The 21,794-nt window shown below is 36.9% G+C and overlaps 1 long non-coding RNA gene across 4 annotated transcripts in view; it reads right to left on the bottom strand.

Moving 5' to 3' along the window:
- The window catches only part of LOC106033976 (uncharacterized), a 62,544-nt gene extending 43,132 nt beyond the window's left edge, over positions 1-19,412 (bottom strand). For 2 of the 4 annotated variants that reach the window (XR_010833244.1, XR_010833243.1), the window contains exons 1-3: positions 18,793-19,412; positions 17,758-17,863; positions 16,884-16,975 (exon numbers count right to left, since the gene is read on the bottom strand). This is a non-coding gene — a long non-coding RNA (uncharacterized lncRNA). The remainder of the gene's footprint in view (positions 1-16,883; positions 16,976-17,757; positions 17,864-18,792) is intronic. The other 2 variants (XR_010833242.1, XR_010833245.1) reach the window with 2 other exon arrangements.
- Positions 19,413-21,794: the final 2,382 nt, after the last annotated feature.

The raw sequence follows: 21,794 nt of genomic DNA, 5'->3' as shown, positions 1-21,794 counted from the left end.
GTCAGAAGCCAGAAGATGAATGAAATTAATCCAGCTGCTATTGTGCTTAAAAGCCAATCTCACATTTTTCAGTACTAACTCTTGAGTTTCGAGTGCCTACATTACCCATGACAACAGAGTCACTGGGGAATCTGACTTCTCAAAGAATTCAACTTTGGATCTTTTTCCCCTAGAAATTAATCTATTTCTGCAGGTAAATGACATGTAGCAGCACATGTCACAAAATCAGCCTCCCATATTCACTATCCTCACTTTCTTATGGCAGCTTTTGTGCTGCAAAGTGTCAGTTTGGTTCTTCCTTGCTTTTTCATATTCAGTACAACAGCCATCCATCTTTAGCTACTGTCTCCTGTTGGACAGAACCAGTCCAGTCCTGTCTGACTGGAACTACCGTCTTCCCTAATATTTATTATTGGGTATCTTCTGGGATTTGGACAAAGAATAATCGGATAGGGGGTAGGTGCTGCAGAAACACTCAAAACTTGATTTTAGTTTCTTTTCATTCACATTTACAAAACATTTTAAAAATAAATTATCAATGAATTACACACTATAGAAAATCTCCCTGTGTCTACATCCTCCCCTGCTCAGAGACTAGGTCCAGACAACACGCCTTAGTATGCCACAAAATAACTCAAGCCAGAAGTACTTTTGGGGTCCTACACTTATCCACATCACTTAAAAGCTGACAGGTGATGAGAATACCTCTTACACTGGCCAAGAAACAGAAACAGCTAAGAGTCCTGCAGACACCATTCTCCATGTACAACTCTATAAACATTTGTAATTCAGGCAGAAACTCCTACAGCTTTGCCTTGAATAGGGAGCTAATCAAATGTTACAAGAAAAATAAAGGACTTTAAAAATGAAACTTCCATTTATTTTTTTTCGTAGAAATGCAAATATAATGTTGATGTTTCTGGTATGATTTATTACTATTTTGTATCTTCAAGATAACACTGGCCCATTTTGTTGTTCTACTTGATGAGCCTTTTTTTTTTCTTTCCTTCCCCAGGTAAGGTTGAGCATAGAATAAACAGGTTCATAAAGCTTGCTTAAACTGTCAGCAGATAAGTTACTGCCAATGTTGCCTTGAGGCCACATTAACTTCTACATCTAATTTTTCTTCTGCCCCCCCCTCCATTTTTTTTTTTTTTAATTAATAGATTTTCTTACACGTATACATTTAGCATTTTCTTGTTTAGCTGATGTGTTTCTTCTGTGGTTTCCTCTGTGGGTGTGGGAGAAAGAGATTGATGAATTATAATTTGATGAAGGTAGTTATGGTAGCAGGAACTGAGAAATGGAATATTTGCAAAATGCCAGAGGTGAAGGAACAGGATACACATGATTAAAGTTGCTATAAAATCTAAGCTGTCAACGCAACAATAGCACTAAGAGAGAAATGTTCAAGCAATGTTGGTTTCCTCAGAACATTCAGTGGTGTCATGAAGTGTATTATTTAGGCAAGTCTGTTAGGAGTACAGGAGGTTTGGCCTGGTTATTTTTCCCATTGACTACAAAAAGCATATGTTGATTTATAAAGATGGTTAGCTGTAGGAATTTTGGCCCGGATAACTGGGGATTACAATTTCCTAATACTGTTCAGGATGTAAACTTTGACAGCAGCCTATGCAAGGACTGACTGAATGAAAGGTGAAGAACCTTGACACCAAATCTTGAGAAATAAAGTGCAACAGAAGAACCAGAGAGAAAATGGCTTAGCAAAAGACTGAAGTCAGTAGCAAAAGACTGGAGTAAGCAGGGCTTTAATATGAATTGCATTTCATTTTGGTCAAACATATGGAATCAGAATTTTGGAGCATTGGTGGCTGAGTTACCAGCACATCAGATTAGGAGTGGCAAAGAAAAATCTAGAATCCCATCTTGCTCTTAAGTACAATCTAGAATTCTATTATTTGACACAATTTTCTCCTTTGATCCTTGGTTTCCAAATTTGTTTTTCAAGAGATTAATGCTTTGCTAGAAAAAGTTTGTTTTCAACTCTAAGATTAGGAATGATAGGGGAATACGCCCAAACCACACTATTTCTTTGGAGGCAAAAAAACAAACAAACAAACAGAAAAAAAATAAATGAAGCTCTGTGCGTGCAGACAAAACCCTAGGGCTACTCTAAGACTGGAGAATCTCAGGAGACACACATACTGCTATGTGTCAGCTAGTGTCCCTCTGGCAGAAGGTGGTTAAGCAATGGAGAGGCAGTTCCCATACACAATAAACTCATGTTGTTCTATTTTTATGTGTGCTATGAATAGCTATTGAGAAAGAACTGAACTATATTTTATATATTCTCTTCACAAAACAACTAAAGGGAATAGCAAAAGAGGATGAAGACTGCAAGAAGAAGCAAAGAAAAATATCAGAAATGAAATGATTAAATACAAGTGGTAGAAAGAAAAGTGCAGTGAAAACTGTTGCTTTTAGAGTTATTTAAACAAGACAATGTGAGGCAGAGGCTACAGAAAAAAATAGACTTGTTTTCAAAGAGAGTACAGAATCTGTTGAATGCCTCTTCCCTGTTCATAGCTCAGACTGAGAAACTTTATCTGCTAGACCCGGGAAACAGCACACTTTCCTCACATGGAAAACCTCAAAAGGTTCAGGACAAGGTTCTGTAGCAATGATGAACAGATTTGGTGTCTGGTGTCATATTTACTTTGGAAAGATCCATGCCTCAATGCTGTTGTTTGCCAGTCCAGATCTCTGACAGTGTTAAAATTGACACTACTGCCAATGGTTTGCAAGAAGACTAGGAAAATGAACAAAAAATTTCAGCAGAACCAGATGAGATTTTACGTTATTTCACTTTTTGTCATAAACCTGGAACTCAGACCCGGTTTGTCCAAAAAATGTTTTCTGTGACTCATGTCAAATGTTCACTTTGTCCTTTACTTCTGTGTAACAGGTAACATATGGATTTGCTTATGCACACTGAGGAGCGGGTTGAGTTTGACTTAGAGATTCAAAATCAAAAATAAAATAAAATAAAATAAAACAAATCCACAGCTGGTACAAACCTAGAATGCCACAAACCAAACATTTCCCTTTCCTGCACAGTTTTCCAAAAGATGTTTACTAAATACTGGAGATATTTGTGTTTAAACACAGCTTTTACTGTTTTACACTGCAACTTTTCTGTCCATCCAGCAGTGAAATAAACAATTTCAGGTTTAGCCCTGGAATCAGCGGAATTATTCCAGTAATATTGCAATGTTAGCGGCTTACCTGTTTCCCCCCAATGCAGAAATCGTAGCAGTGCACTTGTTTCCATAGAGACAGGATGATGTTACACAGGGTGGAGGTTTCCCTGCTTCAAGGAGAGAATCTGGCTGCAATGGAGAAAGACTAGCTAACAACAGCAAGAGGGCTTCAGGGAATGACCAGGTACTAGAACTTCACCAGGAATTAATGCTTTGTTTTTGCTGTACAGCTATACAGCTGAGATTTCAAAGCTGTCTAGAATAATGATAGTTGGGGCACCAAAATCACTAGGGCTATTTTTTTCAGTTTATCTAAACAGAAAAATTAAGGATCTCTAATATTAAGTTTTCGTGAAAACTTTATATATATATATATGCACACAGATGAACATACATATATGCACATATATGCTTTGTTGTTGTTTGTTTGATTTGTATTACATTAAGTAAGTTTTTAGGAACACAGTAAAGTAACATTCCTAAACACAATGTACTAGTACTGGTACATGTTAGACTATTTATGTCCCCATCTGTTCAAAAGACAGTCTGATATTTTATTCCTTCAAGTTTTTCTTTATTGTCTCCTCCTTATGTATCCTTGACACTACTAGCTCAATTTGGATACTGAATCATTTCTCACACTTTAATGCAGTCCTCATGTTATCTGGTTTTTACTTTTATTTTCCTTAAAGGCTTTTGCAGACACAGTGGCTACCTCACTGAAAGCAAGGACTGGTACTAGCAAACCAGCTTCAAAAGCTGTATGAAAACAAAGAAATTCTTATTGTTTATCTTTTGTGTTCAAGCTTATTGAAACCTTATTCAGTAGAATGCAGTGATATGAATCAGGAAATTAAAATGAAACTGCTCCTATAAACTAATTTTGAGAAGGCAATACTAGAGAAAATGAAAGAAAACTGGTCATGGTTCCAACCAGGTACCAAATCTGATTTCCTAGTTTTGTTATATGGAGTCTAAGTTCAGGCAAGTAGTTAAAGGATAAACTTTTAGATGAAGTAGCAAACTTGCTATGATCTAGAGGGAACAGACAGGATTACACAGAAACAAAATCTTTAAGACATATGAAATTCACCTGGTTTTATATTTAAAAACCTAAAACTCTTTCCAATTTACTGAAGTCTAAAGACTGTGAATGAAACCCTGCATACTACAAGTTCTCCAAACACATTTCTGTTGACTAAAAGCAAAGCTCTAGACTCCTGTTCCAGAGCACACTCTTGATTTTTTGACTCATTCAAATTCAGCAAATTTTATGTGAGCTCAAGACAGAGATCTCAAGCAAGTGAGACACAAGATAGTGCTCATCGACCCAATTCTGCAAGCATATTAATTACATGTGGGCATAGACGGAAATTCAAAGTGAAAAATAGTACTCTAGAATCCACAACACAGAGACACTGTCCTCCTGTGCTTACTATTCACAAATTCTCTCCTGGGTTTTGCATATAGTATTATCTGTTACAGCCAAGGATATTTCTTACAAGACAAAAAAATAAGGTATATAGACTTAGGTATTTGCAGGCACTTATAACTCCAATAGTACCATAAAGGAAAGAGTGGTCAGTTGTGGAGGAATTATGCCATAAAATACTAGGTCCTGGTACCATAAAACTTGCATCACCCATTCTCTACCAAAGCAAAAAGAATACTCCAAAACTGAGCATTTAAGTTAAGCTCTGTATTACGTAAGACATGTAAAACTGGAAAGCTACCCACAATTCTAGCATAACACAAATTTTAAGAATGACAAAAAAGTAACTTTGAAGACCGCAACTGTAGTTGAAATACTTATTCCACAAAAGCAAAAGAAGGTTTTAAATTGGGATTTAATATTTCTCTTGAAAAATATAATTTTCTTGATTGTTGAATGTTCTTATGTGCAAAGAAATGCATTTTTGTAGTCTTTCCTGAATTCTATATCCTATTAAATTCTAATCTCTATTTTTACCCGTCCAAGTATAATATATCTCTTGTTCAAATGGAGAAATCTCAGGATGAAAACTCTCCAGGAGGAAAGGGACTCAAAATATGCCTGACACTGTTTTCTCCAAAACTCACCAGTTTTAGAAGATCTTTAGGTAAATCTGGTATGATATAGTATGAAAACCCATCTGAAATAATGGGCTCTGGAATATATTTGTAATGTTATTTCTGTAGTTCTTAGTACTTTTGCAGTACTCAGCCAGTTCTTAGACAAAAAAGATATCACAGTATGAAAGCAATCTCCTTTCTTCTACCAACTTCACCAGGAGCTCTTTAGCAAAGAAAGACAGTACAAGTATTGAGCTAATGCAAATTCTCTCTGTCCCAATGTTCCTGCCTAGAAGCTGGAATGCAGTAACACGATGAAAAAAAAAATTAGGTTTCAACTTGAGTGTTCTACCTTTGCATCTGAAAAAAATAGGCATTTGAAGGTAGCTCCCTTCTATTTGACTTTGTATAGAACATTTAGTAATTAATAGACCAAAAAAATGACAATAATCTTTTGATCATTATAGCACTCAGATGGGGCCAAAGGTTCTTTATCCTGTCCCTGATTTTTTGAAAGTTGAACTACTTCAGGTAAGAAAAAAATAGCTTCAATATTAGAGGGTGAGTTGTGTACACCTTAGACATTGGAGAACTTGGCATATAAATTCTAACCCCCTCAGACAGGTGTGCATGTGGTAAACATATATAAGAACTGAACTTTGATTTTTCCACACCTTGAACAAACAGGCAACTTCCAAATCATTCAGTGAAAAGGCAACAGCAAACTGATAACTAATTAAGATACAATCTTCATGGATATCTTTTTATTCAGATAATGCCAAGCAGATGTTGTTACAACAGGGAATACTTGAAATTCTTCACAACTTTGAATTGTAAAACTAAGGTGGAGTCAGATTAAGTTGATCCAACCCTTCACTGACTGTTACGATTGGCTTTCTGGCACTTTGAACCTTGGAGCAGCAAAACCAGGCTGTAACACAGACCAGAATCTGGCTCTAATCCTTTATGTTTTCAGCAGCAGAAAATAAGATTAATACAGTTTTGAATAAGCATAATGAACTTTAAAGGCCTGATAAATTTTCAAAGTTAGGGCCAAGTAGTTGAACATAACGCTATGTGTTTCTGTACAGTGTCTGGATTTATATAACAGACATCTTTACAGAAATTTAAGTGTTGACAGATAAGATGGAATGCTTTCATGTATTTAATGTCCCTCCAGCCCTGCTAAATGGGAATTGTATTCCACAGTTTAATGTGCTTGTAAAGAAAACTACCTTACCAAAAATTTAAAATTGGCTTTATTTTTAAAAATGCAAGAGAAAAGAAATGTTACATAAACATAAACTGGTGTTATCTAAAGTGTTTCAAAGTTTTAATAGTCTCAGTGTTTTTTCCTGTCTATTTTCAGAATTTGTAATAGAAGTTGTTTGAAATGCAATTAGTGAGAAAAGTCTGAAAGGAAAACTTGACAATGCTGTTCAATAAAAATATTTATTGTTATTTTACTGGTCTGAGAATGTCATGATTTTTCCTTTGGGGCTCAGAATTGCACTTTAATACCTTGATAGATCATAACTGTTAGGTTATTATAAAATGTTGACAGATAAGACTGTGATTTGTGAAAGCTCCATATGAATTTTACCTTTAATTTCTGTTAACACTTGACAGAGCTTCATGGCATTAGAACCACAAAGTTCATTGAAATTCAGCAGTAGTTGAGTACCTTGCATACATTTCTCATTTACAGATAACACTTGTACATCTCCTGACACAAAGACTCAAAATGAATCTCGTCAAAAGCTGTAAGAAATACACAGTGTTTTATTTCACAATAAAACTGGATGCATCAAAGGGCCTCTGTGCTGGTAAATTACTCCAGTTGGGCAAAGGGAGCATTTTTAATTGGTTTGCATCTTTTCTGTTCTGACAATGTTATATCAAACACATCACAAAGTAAATAAATGACTGAGGTTGCCCCCAAGGTGGCATGTCAGCAGCAGTGTTCCTGAAAATTATTTATCAAAATCATGAATGGTACATACAGACTAACAGCTTCTGGAATTTTTCATTTATTTGTGTAATAAAGTATGGACAGGCTTTGTGAGTTCTGAATCAATATTTAATGAAGTCTAGCTTTCATAACTGATATCTTTACTTATTAACATAATCAGCTATTTGAAGAAAAATATACCAGTCCTAGTACTAGCATAATAATAATAAATAACAAGTAATAAATAATAAGTATCCAATAAATACATTAATACTAATAATTTTGGCTTTTCCAAAATTTTGTGCCTTAGTCCTACATTACTGACTAGGGTGAAATACTGTTCAAAACTGCCTCTAAAGCAGTGATTCATGGAAGATGGAGAGGTAGCCTGGGAAGAAATTATGAGCAGTTCTTAAAAACTGCATCATGTCGGGACACTGCTTCTGAGGTGCCTCAGAAGTGACACATCGGGGAGAACGACACTCCCCAACAACAAATCAGCCGTAGAAGCTAGAAGTCAAGTGGCTGAAGCTTGGAAATTTACAGACCCCTTGACAATCTACAAGGAAAGAGTGGATAATCCAGATGTCTTTCTAAATATTCTTTCTGCCCTAGAAAGAATGTTTCCACATCCTTGTTCAAAAGCTATTGCAGGGGTTATGATTGCTCTATTTTTCTCCAGTAAATAACTCACGGTCTAACTTAACAGATATTTTCTTGGGAAAATTCTTGAGGATTATGAGCATAAGAAAGTGTCTAATGAGAATCAAATTCTCCTCATTTTATAGATCCCATTGACTTTAAACTATTATTGATTTCAATACAGCCTGCAGACTAAGGGCAGGTTCATAATTTGATATAACAGCTGCATCATCTTTATTATTTTATTCCTAGTTAATTATCACCTAAACAGAACTGGAAGCGAGAACACCATTTTCACCTTTCTAGGTGGGATGAAGTCAGTCCAACTCCATAACCTGCTTCATATTTGAAAGTATCAGACAGCTGGTATTCAGATCACAGCAGAAGGTATTTAGTAGAAATGACTGTCAGATTTGATTTATTTAGCATTATTCAGATTTACAACCAAAGGCTTTTAACCGATGTGAGAATTCTAGAGAGACATTTAAATGCCTTTCTGCTATTTTGATTGTTTGTTATAAAATTTTGTCTTCGACAAATATACAAAAGTGCATTATCTTTTATCACTGTGACCAGGGTCCTTTTGGTTTGGTTGAGATGTCTGCAACATAAATTGTCTGTTTGTTTAAGCTGGAGTTATATGAGACATTCCTTCCACAGCCTGCACTTTTCTAAGGAGTTCCAATACACCCCTAAGATTTTTTGTTCCATCTTCACAAATGTTCACATAAGAGAGCAGCAGGTAGCTAAGTATATTCTGGTGATAAATATACAGGGGCATTTAGCCAAATACTGAATGTGGATTTTCAAATGCCAAAAGTGTGGATCTTTTCCATTTCCCTAAAGTAATCATTTTATTGGCTAATTTGTATATAGGCAGATCTCGTTCTTGGGACAGGAACTAACTAATGAAATGTAGCTAACAGATTACAAATGAAATGCAATAGCTTGACAGATGGACCACAATTTTATTTTTTTGGATGCTGATCTGACTTGATCTTCAAACCTAAAGTTCCATTATCAGTACTTTAAAAAAAAAAGTGTAAAAATAGACTGGTTTGTTAAAAGGAAACCAAACTGAATGGGTAACTTTATTCAAGTGCCAATCTTTGATAACTAATACTTTGGCATAAGGAAAGTATTGTGAATGAATGTAAACAGAAGAGCTCTTTGCAGCAATATGAATGAAGGTTATGAAATCAGAAGTTATCTTTTCTTCGGCTTTATCCTGAACTATTTCAGAAACAAGTGTCATAGTCCTTGATGTTTTCCACTGGAATAAGAGCATGCAAAAGGGTTTAGAAAAACAGTAAGAAAATGCCCCCTCACCCCCCAATATTTAAGAACATGATCAACTGGAGGATCCTTCAAATGAGCATCATAGGGATAAGAAAAAAAGAGAAATACTATTCATTTTTGACAGAGCTGTATGTAAAACTCTAAATGATTTATCTTTACATAATCTATTTCAGATATAAAACTAGTAAGACCTTTCTTTGAAGCATAATCAAGTCAGATAGAGATGAAAACATAAAGGTCAGGATACAGTCTGGAATTCAGATACATACCAAGGTGCAAAACACATACAACTGGAGGAATTTATCCTTAATGGAATTCCTATTCTTGTTCCCTATACCTGTGTGAGGAGGTGTGAAGTGATTCCTGTGAGGTGATTTCCTGTATGTTACCAGACAGGAAAACAAGAAAAATCTGAAAAGGTCTCTGAGTCTAAGAATGGTATAAAAGTGGGATTTAAATCACAATTAAAGGAGAGAGAAATTAGGAATAAATATGTAGCTGAATGAAGATTATCAAGCTACCTGTACTCCAGAATCAGATACATCATAAGCAAATTATCAGAGCCAAAGCCAAGTAAGAATGCATAGTGTTTTATAACACATCCAATAAATTTTAAACCAGGCACATTCTACACAGAATAAATATTTTCGTTTTTTCTTCTATAAAAGATTTATTAAGTCTAAATAAAGGAATAAAGATTACGATTCTACCATTCTGTGTTTGAAGGACTTTCAGAATATGTGAAGTCACTGTAGTAGGATGGAGTCCAGTAACTAGAAGTATTCTAAAGGTAAATATTCAGGTATTGTCACTACATCTTTCCACAAATAATGTCTTTTCAGGCATTATGAGAAAGAAAAAAAAAAAAAAGTGATGCATGTGAAGTAGCAGCTGGTATCTAGCTGTGGCCAGTTACCAATAAAACCACTAAGTACACAATAGTGTAAAATAAAACTGTACGAACAAACAACTTCTGACAGTGATCTATAGCCCCACTTCAAAAAGGAAATCTTAGTTGAGTGACACATCAGGAAGTGTAATAAAAAATAAGAAGCTCAATACCATAGTCCCAGGCTACATCAATCTTTGTTTCCAATGACAGTTTCTGATTTTGAGTCAAACTCTCAGTAGAAAATTGAGGTAAGTTCTTTTGCCCACCAATGTCAGAGAATCAGTATTCATACCATGCCTAATTTTCCAAATAGAAGAGGAAAAGCCTCCAGGATTCTTCCCAACAATGATCAAAGGGTTAATCTCACACAGCCTTTGAAAAGACCAAGATGTGACTCTTTCTAGATATTAAAAATGCTGATCTAAGTTTAATCAAACTTTTTTTAAGCCAATTTAAGCCAATGTCACATGTTTTCCATACCATCTCCAGCTGTTATACTCCCTCTCAGAACCTATGAACATAGCACCAAAGTAAAGGACTTCATGATAATCTCATGTTCTCTTCTACGTCCCCTGGGGGTTCAAAAGCCAGGTAGATACTTTTTTTTTTTTTTTTTCCTATAGTTAATCAAGAAGATGGTATTGTTTAGCTGCTGGATCTGTATTTTCTTACAAGTTGATTATCATCACAATAACCAGACTCCACCCAAGAATTTAAAAGATAAACGTCTCTTTCTTCTCCAGAGATCAGAAAAAGAAGATAGAAAAATGTGTGCCTGCACATAAGAAATTTAATGAGGGAAAGTCAACCGAATGAACTGAGTTTTGCTGAATAGTGGGATGTTGTGAGTCACTTTTATTTATTCCTGTGGTAAGTTTCATAAGCTTAGTTTTCCTATCTGTGCTAGTGAGATTTCTTCTTCTGGTCACAGCTTCATGATTCCAGTGGAATGCAGCTGTCAGAGCTTATAGCAAGGAGTATATTTAAATATATGGGGCTCTGAATATCAGGGAATAATACAATCTACAACACATTCACTAGAGAGCCTGAGTGGAATGCAGAACACAAGAGTGATGTTTTCAGTTGCTTGCAACTTTTACCACTTTGAATTTTTATCATTATTTGATGTTTCTTTACAATGAATGGATTATAATAAACACGTCTGGAGGTCAGAAACCACCATTGCAACATCTGTGCTCAGGAGACTGAATTATACATTTGCACAGTAATATGTTACAAATAGAAATAGAGATTTTGAAGCCATGGTTAATCAGAAATCTGCAGTAATATTATGGGAAACATGATAGCTATATAATATATCTATCACTTATTTACAACACAATATATTTTTAAGGATTCCCAAAAGAAGAGCAAGACTAGTTAGGTCACAGACTGAGACGTGAGAGAGAGAGTCTCAAAGATTTGGATTCATCAACACTACTCTAGTCTCTCCATCTCCACCTGGCAGGAAACAATTCTGTTCTCTCGGAATTGTCTTTCCTCCACTCTTCCATCTATTTACAGGTTTTTTTTTTATTATTATTATTATTATTTTTCTTGCTTTAGTTATAAACCACAGGGCAAGAAGATGAGAAATTTTTACTTATCACAGCCCAAATTCATTGCTACAAAAGACAGAGAGAGAGAACATATTTAAAAGACACAGCCTCATAGCCACCAAATGCCTGAAATGGGAACAAAAAAAATCGGTGCATGCTCAAGAGGCAAAATCCCTCTCCTGAAAACCGGTGGCTCTTGCCTCTCAGTTTCTGTCAAGGTCTCAGGTTGAGCAGAGAGTGCACAACTACTATAAAGCACACAGTCCTTGCTTTGGTGAAAACTAGCTACATCTGGCTTTTAATTTTGAATTCAGTGGAAGATAAAAGACCCCAGCGTTCCACACAGTTATCTTAAGGTAAAAGTCTAGATGTGCCAGGACCTTGACATTATTTGAAAGATCCTCCAAGTAAGTGCTAAGTTGGACTGGTATGAGGCATAATATGTCCGATCCCCTTGGTGAATGTAAAAGTCCCATAAACCAAAGGAATATCACGGAGGACAGTTTTTCCTTTATTCTGGGGCAACAGTAGGTAAGTCTGACATGGATGCAATGTCATGTCATAATTTTATATGACACGTTTTACAGGATCGGTAGCCAACTCACCTATCCAGGAAAAGAGTCAGTAGTGTGTCAAAAACCCTCAACATCTCCAAAAGAGGCTTTACTCCAAGATCTGAATACAAAGGAGAGAGTTGGAAGGCATCAAGGGGACGTGTTCTATTACAATATATTTGTGGTTTGCTCATCTTTAAAAACAAATCCAAAAACCTAAGCATGGCTCACATGCGTATCGATCACTACATCACTTATAATGCCATCTTTGGCCAAAATGGTTACTGGTTCACTACATCCCTAAATCTCTATGGACTTGGAAATAACCACAGAATAAAAAAAGAGTTAGTGCTCAGGTCTTTACAGTAAGAAATCAGACAAGATTCAAACAGTAAAAAAACAAACAAACCACAACAACAACAAAAAAAAGAAATGCTTGATCATCTTGTCCTCAAATCTTTTTATCTATAATATTTATATTAATTCTTTTCAGTTCCGTACTCTGTATGAATTAACTGTACTTCATCTGAAATCCTGAGAATTCTTTCATGTCCTCACTGTTGTTTTCTCTTCACTCCTCCCTGCAGTTTTACATTTTCCCTTTTTTTTTTTTAATCTTTTCATAGTACTTTATTTTTTTTTTCCTCCTCCAGCTTTTGCTTAAGATTTCCATATCTTTCTTAACCATGTCTTTTCATTTCATTTCATGCCTGAAATGAATCGGTTGAAGTAGAGTTTATGGAAGAGTTGCAGAGAAAATATCAGGATCAAGAAGCTTTCGGAGGAACACTAAAAGTAGATATGAAAAGCAGAAATGGTCATTGGATGGCAGAGTTTTTAAGCACACAGCTGTGGATAAGGCATTTATACACGTAGTATGACCATTCAGCTTCTGTTTAATCCTGGAGGTGTTTAAGCTGCATTGGCTCCACTTCAATTTTCCCAAGACATTTAGAATTGAAAACTTAGAAATCAACAGAGCATTTTAGTCTTGACAAGGCTCAACAGCTTGACAATTAGCAGAACGTCATGATGGGGATCTAGAAACTAAGCTGCTTAATATAAAATACAGAAGCAGATATCTAACTGAATAGAGAGGGAACACAACCCAAGACTGCACTCCTTCTGAAAAGTGTCCTGATCACTAAACTATAAATTTATGTTTCTCTGCTCACCAGCTTTCTGTATAATGGTACAGCTGCACCAGAATGAGGGGATGCCACTACTGACTACCTGGTTTGGTAGGCACATTCCCAAGAGGTAGAAATTCCTACTTAAATTTGTTCCACTAAAATAAAAGGGACTGAAGTACTGGAAAATCTGTAAAGAAGCTAAGAATCAAGTATATGCCTGCATACCAAGTGTTAGACTGTAAAGAGTTCTTCCCCTTTTGTGTGTGTTTTGAAAGACAGCAATGCCTGAAACAAAAGGGGAAGAGGTATGGTAGTATATGCACCTCTCTGAGGAGACAGAAACAACACCTCAAAGCCCTTATTGAGCATTCTTTAGTTTCCTATCAGTGAACCCAGGATGGCAGCTTTGAATCCCATGCTGAGGTTTTTAACTCCCCCTTGCACTCATGCTGGCAGGCTTGCCACCCAGCTTCAACTTCTGGATTCACACCGGATGTCTAACGGCTTAAAGTCAGTCAACACAACGTTTGCCTCTCAGGGAATTTAGCCTTTGACAGCGCATACCTCAGCACTCATAAATTGAATAATGTTATTTGCTGCTAAAATCTGGATAAGTCTAAATATGAGCACGCTTACACACTAGTAAGCTAAAAAGATGGTAGTGCTGTTTACTAGTGCTTCAAATTTACTTGCATAAGATTAAGACTTGAATTTGAACTAGCAAAATCAACCCAAAGGACTGACTCAAGATCTCAATATACCTGAGAAACAACAGGCTTCAAAATTCAACCTTCAGTCTCCAAGCTGCCCCTACTGTTGCTCCTAATTTCTGATCAGACAAATGAAAGCAAGTTTATGGCCATGTCTGGAACTTGATAGGTTTTGAAATTTCAGTCAGCATTTTCCACTTTTTCTTCCACGTCTGCTCTCTATATTCCAAAATGTTTTGTGAATTTCCATTGGGTTAATAACATTACTCTTTTTGGTGAATGTCATCTATTTGGTAAATATCATCAAGTGTCATGTATTTGGTAAATAACGTTAATTGTGTGGCCCAGCTAAATAAAGAGGTCAGACAACTGACATGAGTCTTAAGCTGTTTATCACATGTGGTAAAGAGGAGACTGCTTGTACTAAAACAATGGGGAAAACAGTTCTATGAATAACAGACAGTTATTGTCATAACCTAAACCATAAATGTTATGCAGGATACTGACATAAGTATATGTAGCTATTGACACATTAAAGGTAAGATTTGCTCAGCAGTCCCAGATCCAAGACATCTGAAGAACTTTTAAAATAAGTCACTACTTTTGTCACATCTTTTGGTAAGAGGCAGATAACAGCTGTAGTGGAGGATTACACTTTTGTTTAATCTGCTTATTACTGGTTAAGCCAAGTTCTCTGTAGGTACTTGGACAAGAAGATGCAGAAAGATATTCAGGTGTCATTGGATACAGTTTTGAAGTTTACACACTTTTTTAGCCTGGCAAGCAAAAATATTTCACCCAGGATATTATGCATGCACAGGGCTGCCAAAAATATGTTTAAATGTTACAGATCTACAGTGCCATCTGGCAAAGCAGCTTTTCAGATACAGTCTAGAGACACAAGAGAGAGACACTGCTGGATATTTCATAAGGTACATAAGGGAGCTCTATTTCCAAGGTACTGAAGATCTCACTAAAATACAGCAAACCACTGTCAAAAGTATCCACTTATCTTTTCCAAGAGAATAAGGAAAAAGAAGTAGGAAGGAAAAACATCACAAACTCCCTCTCTATATTTTTGTATTCACCTATGCATATGCACTATGAATATATACATATACGTCTACAGACGCACACATATTTTGATGTTTGTATGAAGTTCTCCTCACAAAGGTGACGGGGCTTGTCACCATTCCCACTGATTTTAGTGGGATGAATATTAGAATTAACTATACTGTGCAAAAGAGGATAGATACCAGCTGTTCCTTAAAGGGATGGGGGGGAGGAAAAAAAACCACAAACAACAACAAACAAAAAAAACCACACAACTCTGTCTGCTTGATCTACTTCTCATTCATCCTAATGCTTGTAATTAGCTATTTTACAACAGCAAACATTTTACCAGCTTTATAGCTTTGCATCTAAGGTCATTCAGTAGTGTGGCCTCATTCCCCTTTTCTTCTTCTGTCAGCATTCATAACCTCTGCAGAACTATTTTTCCAACAAAGAAGAGATAATAGTATTTCAAACCTAGAATGTTTTGGTATTATGCAAAGGAAAACTAGCAACTTGCTCATAATATCAAAGATTGCAAAACAGCAGAAATTAAGAATACAATTGCTAATTTCTCATTAAGCTTTAATACAATCATTTAACATTACAAGATAAAACAACAAGAAAAAAAAATGAAAATAAATACAATACAAAACAACCATAGTCAGCAATATGCTCAGCCAATGTAACTTCCCCTGCTTCCGTAGACTGTCAGCAGACTGTTTTTACAAATGCAGTCATATTGACAGTGAATTTGTTTTCATTATTTTTATTAAAAGAAGTATTTTTATTAAAAACTGTTAATACTCAGCATGAAAAACTCCAAATGACTAAGAATTATGTAGTGCCATGCCACTTCATAAACAGTATTAGTCTACTTTTTATAATTTCAAACCTATTTTAAAGCACTACAGCTTTAGCTGTCTGAGAGAGACAAACCTGAGGGAGATTTAGCTGGTAAACAGGATCAGGGATTTTTTCTTTTAATATTATAAACCTTGCCATAGAGAAGTAAACAAACAAATTTTGTCTGCATTATTTTACAAAACAGAGATAGACTAAAATTTACTGGCTAAGACAGCATAATTTTTAAAAGTCTTAGAATAAACTGATGAAAAGCAGGTGCACAGGGTGTAATTTTGGACAACACAAACAGGTCACTTCCAAGATCACAGTCCCCACCCAGAAAGTATGATTTTTCAGGGAGAAATGTTAAGAACCTTGTATTGCTGCTGCATTAGGAATAATGTGATTTCTTGAAATAAATAGATAAGCATCCACTCTGCATGTATTCTAATTTTCTGTCGCCAACACAACCTAATTGAGTAGGTGGGCTTGTTATAAACTCAGAGGAAGGCAGTTCCTCTGTCTGGCTTGTTTAACTGGGTCTGCGCCAGGGCTCTGAAGAATCTGTCATTGAACAGTAAAAGTGAAGTCTATCCTGTGTCACACATCTATAAATAGGCACGTATGTATATGTATGGGCATGTCTCCATGTATTTCATTTTCTAGTGCAAATAAACAAGCATATTTAAAAATTCACTCCTGAGCCTTTCCAACAATTAATTGTTGGCAATTCTCAAACAACACAAGGACAGTTGAACATACAGCCCACATTCTGTTCACAAGAATAAAAAATACATGCATTACATTCTTTTGTTTCCCATTTTCATGGTTCATGTACACCTGGCAGCTAATCACTCCCTGTCCATATTACCCCCAACACCAGGTATGGGTTTCTTATGTTCTGAGCCTCCACCTTGACTGACAGAAAGAAAGAATATACGTGCTTATCACATATATATGAAGATACTCACCACATATATATGGAAACATATCCTTATGTATAGGCATCAGTACAAGAATGATGTTCCTCTGCATAAAGCACTAATCAAAAAAACCCAAAAACCTATAAAACAAGCAAAAATATTCAGCAACTCTTAGCTATCCTTTCCACAGAGGTAGTAAAAGAACCAATTCAATATTGATCTGCAAGCCCTCTCTCCTAGTTGATAAGCTGAAATTCAGATGCAACAGACACTTGGGACTCTAGACTTGATGACTCTTTCTCCTTCCTATAACTATCCCATTAGAAGAACCTTGCCTGCAGCTTTTCTTAAGGGGTCACAAAGAAATTTAGTGTGATTAGACTGGGGCAAACACAGCATCTGAATCTCTTTCACAACAGCAGCACTTACAGCAGCATCCCTCTCACTCTGCCAGCAAGCACCAGCCTCTGTCAGGCGCCATAAAGAAACAGTAATCTAAGATAAAAACCTCTTCTTTCCTCTCAGGATTAATAGGAAGCAAAGCTGAAGCATTGTGCTGACAAGGATGAAAAGGCAATATTTAAATTAGAGCAAAACCTAGTCTACACTGTATGTAATTTGATTAAACAGAAATCTAAGCGATCAGTGTTAACAAGGGTCCACTTTGATAAACAGAGCACCGTTAAGCAAACTCTTCCCAATTAAAAACGCGGCCAGACTGCCTGCTGCTGCGCTCGGTGGAACCAGGGTGGCCTTGGTGGGAACGGCTGCAGCAGCAGCTGGCAGCTGCCCAGCGCAGGGCGAGGCGCCTCTCCTTGCCCAGGTACTTATCAGGGCCACCAGCAGCGAGGCCTGCACCGCTGAGCCCCGGGCGAGCAGATCCCCGCCGCAGCCCCTGACGAAATAGCTGGTGGCTACTCACCGCGTCTAAATTACAAATCCACTTGTGTGAAACGGAGCCTGCCCGGTGCCAGAAAGCAGACAAAGCCTATGCAAAGAGTCAGCCCTCAGAAGGGATAAAGCAGCTCCTAGAGGAGAAACAGTGATTAAATAAAGTCCAACAAATGATGCCAATAAACAAGTTTTCAATTACCAAAGGACACCCAGACAGCCAAAAAGCGGCTGCTAAAAGCTGTAATCACACCACTGTACACTACCCACTTCAAAAAGTACAGAAACATATATTTTGGCTGGAAAAGAACACGTAGAACAGACTATTTAAGAAAATTGCAACCTGCTACAAAAACAAGCTTGAGTGCCTTCTATTTAAGAGAGTGGGGCTGCATTTCAGATCCCATTTCTTACTTCAGGTGAATTATATCTCTGAATCACACAAGAGTTATCTGCCTGCATCTGTTTTTCTTTGACACCATTATATCCCCCTGTCCTTGACCCCATCTGAGACTGACAAGCTCTGGGGACTGCTAATGGGGCTACATTTTCCATGAATATTTGCTTGTATTTATAAATGAATTTACTTAAGCCACATTAATGTCATTTGCGTATTTGCTTTCTGGAAAAAAAAATAAAAAATGCTCATTTGGGTTTTGGTATCTTGAATGTTTACTGAAGTAAATTCCAAAGATGTAGCCAGAGGTATTAGGATCAAAAAAGGCTTTTAAAATGAACTGAAGTGTGCCAGTGCATTTAGATTTGCACAAGACAAATGATTCTCACTCAGCTAAGGAAGAGAAAAAATTTGAGGTTTCCTGACCAGTCACAATTAACCAATATAGCATGAGGAATAAGCACAGAAAGCAGCAAACTGCTGGTAACCAATCAAAACAGATTTATGTGCTAACAAATAGTATTCAAATACTTTTGCAGACTGGCTAGGTTCAAGGATGTAATATGATCATGCTGACTACGTGCAGAGAAAAAGTCTATACTTTATTAGAAACAGAGTTTGTGGCAAATCATTCATTGAGCTGAAACAACTGAACAAAGACTGTCTCACCATTAGGTCATTTGTGTGTGCTCCAATCTCTAGTGAGAGAAAGAACAAGAAATTCATGTCACAAAATAGTTGATCGATGGCTTATCAGATACAGCCAAGATCTTGATAGCGCTTTTTGCATCATAATGACATCTTTTCTCATTTATGCTCCCAGTAAAGATTATAGACCCGGTTGGCACTGATGCTGCCCATTTTTTTCATGTTCAATATCACCTCTTTTCTTTCCATTTTATCTTCAGGCCTTGCTTTAAGCCAGTTATAATCAGGAAGATGTTCCTAAGCACATGATTTGGTAAGAGTAACAGCACTACTGCCTATCAAATGTTTTGATTTCTGGGTATAAACCACAGTCATGTGAGAACCACAGTCTTAAGGGGAATCACAGCCCTGCACAACCCCTTCAGATTTTGCTACCCTCTTTAATAATGTTTCAGAAAATTAAGCATGAGATGTTCTGGAGGCCAGCTGATGCTGGTACCAGACTAATGCTGACACTCACACAACGAGTATGCTCCTTCCCCCACCACAACTCTCCAAAGAGGAATTTAGACACAGCTATGCAGCCAGATGAATATCAGCCTGCATCCTCCTTGGCAGTAAGGACACGAGGTCTAATGTCTGAAGAGAGCTTCTAGCAGACAAAATTGTATTTTTACTGTTTTTGTAAGAGATTTGGGTAATTCAGGTATAACAGAAAAAGTCCTGTCAGACTCTAGATTGAGTTGTTTTCCTTGCTGTGGGTTGCCTTTAAAATCTTTTTATTTTTTTATTTATTTATTTATTTTAGGGTTTCCTAACAACTGCTTTGTGCAAAGGCTGCATCATTGGCAGGTTTTCATCACACACCTGTAGTCACAGACAAATTGCAAAAAAATCAGCTAGAATGAGTGACATCCAAACATATCTGAGTCACTGAGTGACCTTGTCTTTGGTCTCCTGTTTCCTTTTCCTACCAGTGCCAAACTAGGATGTTTCATTCACTGGCTTCCCCTGTCCTTCTCTTTACTGTAATATTAATAAGCTTTACTGCACTCCAGGAAATTTAGATGACTTGAGAAACATAGATGACTTGAGAAAAATGCTGTCTTTCAATATTATGTTTTTACAAACCTACAGCTGATTATATTTAGATCCTGTTTAAGCTCCTTTACTCAACATTCATGAAATATTCCGTTTCTTTCTCTGTATGACCCTCTCACTCTCTTTCAAGTCTTCTTAATTGGTCCTAACAGACAAAATCCCAGCACTGTTACTCCAGCTACCACCAAATACAACCAAATAGATGTGCCAGTCTACTTCTCCAACAGTACTTTTAAAACAAAGTCTCCTAGAATAGGAGCTCAAAATCCCCATGGGATTTACTTGCTTTGCTAGGCAAATCTATATTTGCATGTATACAGTGCTATGCCGAACTTCCACAAATGATCATCATTTTTTTTACCTGACCTATGTCCCCCTGGTAAGTTGTCTCACAGTATGGGGTCCAACTCTGAGAAACTCTGGGAAGACCAAATTTGAATGTAGGTTGGAAAACAGAACATAGGGGACTTGGAACAAGTAATTTTTCTAATTAAAGTACTGTGCAATTCTTAAATTATTTTGCTTTTAATTCCATGTTCACGCAACAGCAGACTAACTGTAAATTACACTTTATTTGGTTTGCTCTTTTAGTAATTTGTCACACTGGGAGAAAAAAAAAAAAGTGCATGTCAGCTCAACAAATTAAAGTCAAATGTGGTTTAATCATTTTCACTTTAGCCAAGACCATTAGCACGGCACAATTAAGTAAATCCTAGGAGCTAGAAGAGGAGTCGGTGAGGCAGAGCTGCCATTCCTGCTGCTGAGCAGCTGCTGGAGAAAAGCTGGGGAGCAAAGGCACTGGTAGCCTCTGCCCCACACTGGGCCCTGCCCACAGCAGCAGAACACCTTTCCTCGACCTGACAGAACAGATGCTTTTTTTGATGTCCCCACCCTGCCTGAATATGTTCTGCCCTTGGCAACTAATGGTCTGGCGTATTTTCTGCCCTTAATAGTCACAGTGAATGAACCGTCCCCTTGCTGTAGAGTAGCAGCCTCTCCCAGACTCCCGTTAAAAGAGGCTGGGGCAACAAATGGAAAACACAAAGCCGTGTCGAAATCAGAGACCAGGTCTTCAGCCTGATATTTTTGCCAGCAGCATAGTTATTTAAAGCACTGAAATCTGGGTTGAGTGCATTTTGTTTTACATAATGCTGATTTAAACCTCAGTAGTCTGAAAATTAGTCTGAATTCTTCCAGATCAAGCTTTTAAAGCACTTATTAAATGAAGACAAGATACATAACATTCAGAATGATCTTACACACCCTCAGTAAATTTTTCAGGTAATTTGTAAGTCAAGCTTTGAGGAAAGACTTTAGTTATTTCTTATATTCTTGCAATCAATTTGGACTTCACTGCTCTTTTAGACCTTTAGGGGCATTAGCATGAGACTTTACCATCGTTGAATGTATATGACCCCAGTGTAATATACTGTGATTCACATAACCAGTGCATTCTATTTTGGAGGACTAACTGTTCCCAACAGACACAAATAATGATAGTCTTTTTTATTTTCTTCTTTTTTTTTTTTTTTCTCCCTTTTCTCTGTGTGTGTGTGTACCTGTTTGGAAAATAGTATTTCCCTACAGCATCTTGCATAGCAGACCATCCAAAAGGCTATACACTCGTGATAACAAACGTTAACATACTGAGCAAAACAATTTCTTCGAACAGCCTAATACACTGTTGTGACATGCTAGCATTGAACAACTCCAAACTCAGCCTCACCAACCCTGCAAAGATTTCTTGAGCTGTCAAACTCTGGAGTCTGATTCTTCTCAGTGTATTCTGAGGTAAGTTGAAAACCAGACTGGGTACAGCATTAGCCCAACTACTGTCAGGTTAAAAGAGCTATATTTTCAAAATACGGTCTTTCAAAAGGTAGAAGGCCAAGTCTCTGCACCTCACAGTTCCATGAGCATGC

Source organism: Anser cygnoides, chromosome 8, assembly GCF_040182565.1.
Source record: "Anser cygnoides isolate HZ-2024a breed goose chromosome 8, Taihu_goose_T2T_genome, whole genome shotgun sequence".
In the NCBI taxonomy this organism is placed as follows: Eukaryota; Metazoa; Chordata; class Aves; order Anseriformes; family Anatidae; genus Anser; species Anser cygnoides.
This window is presented reverse-complemented; position numbering and strand designations above follow the sequence as displayed.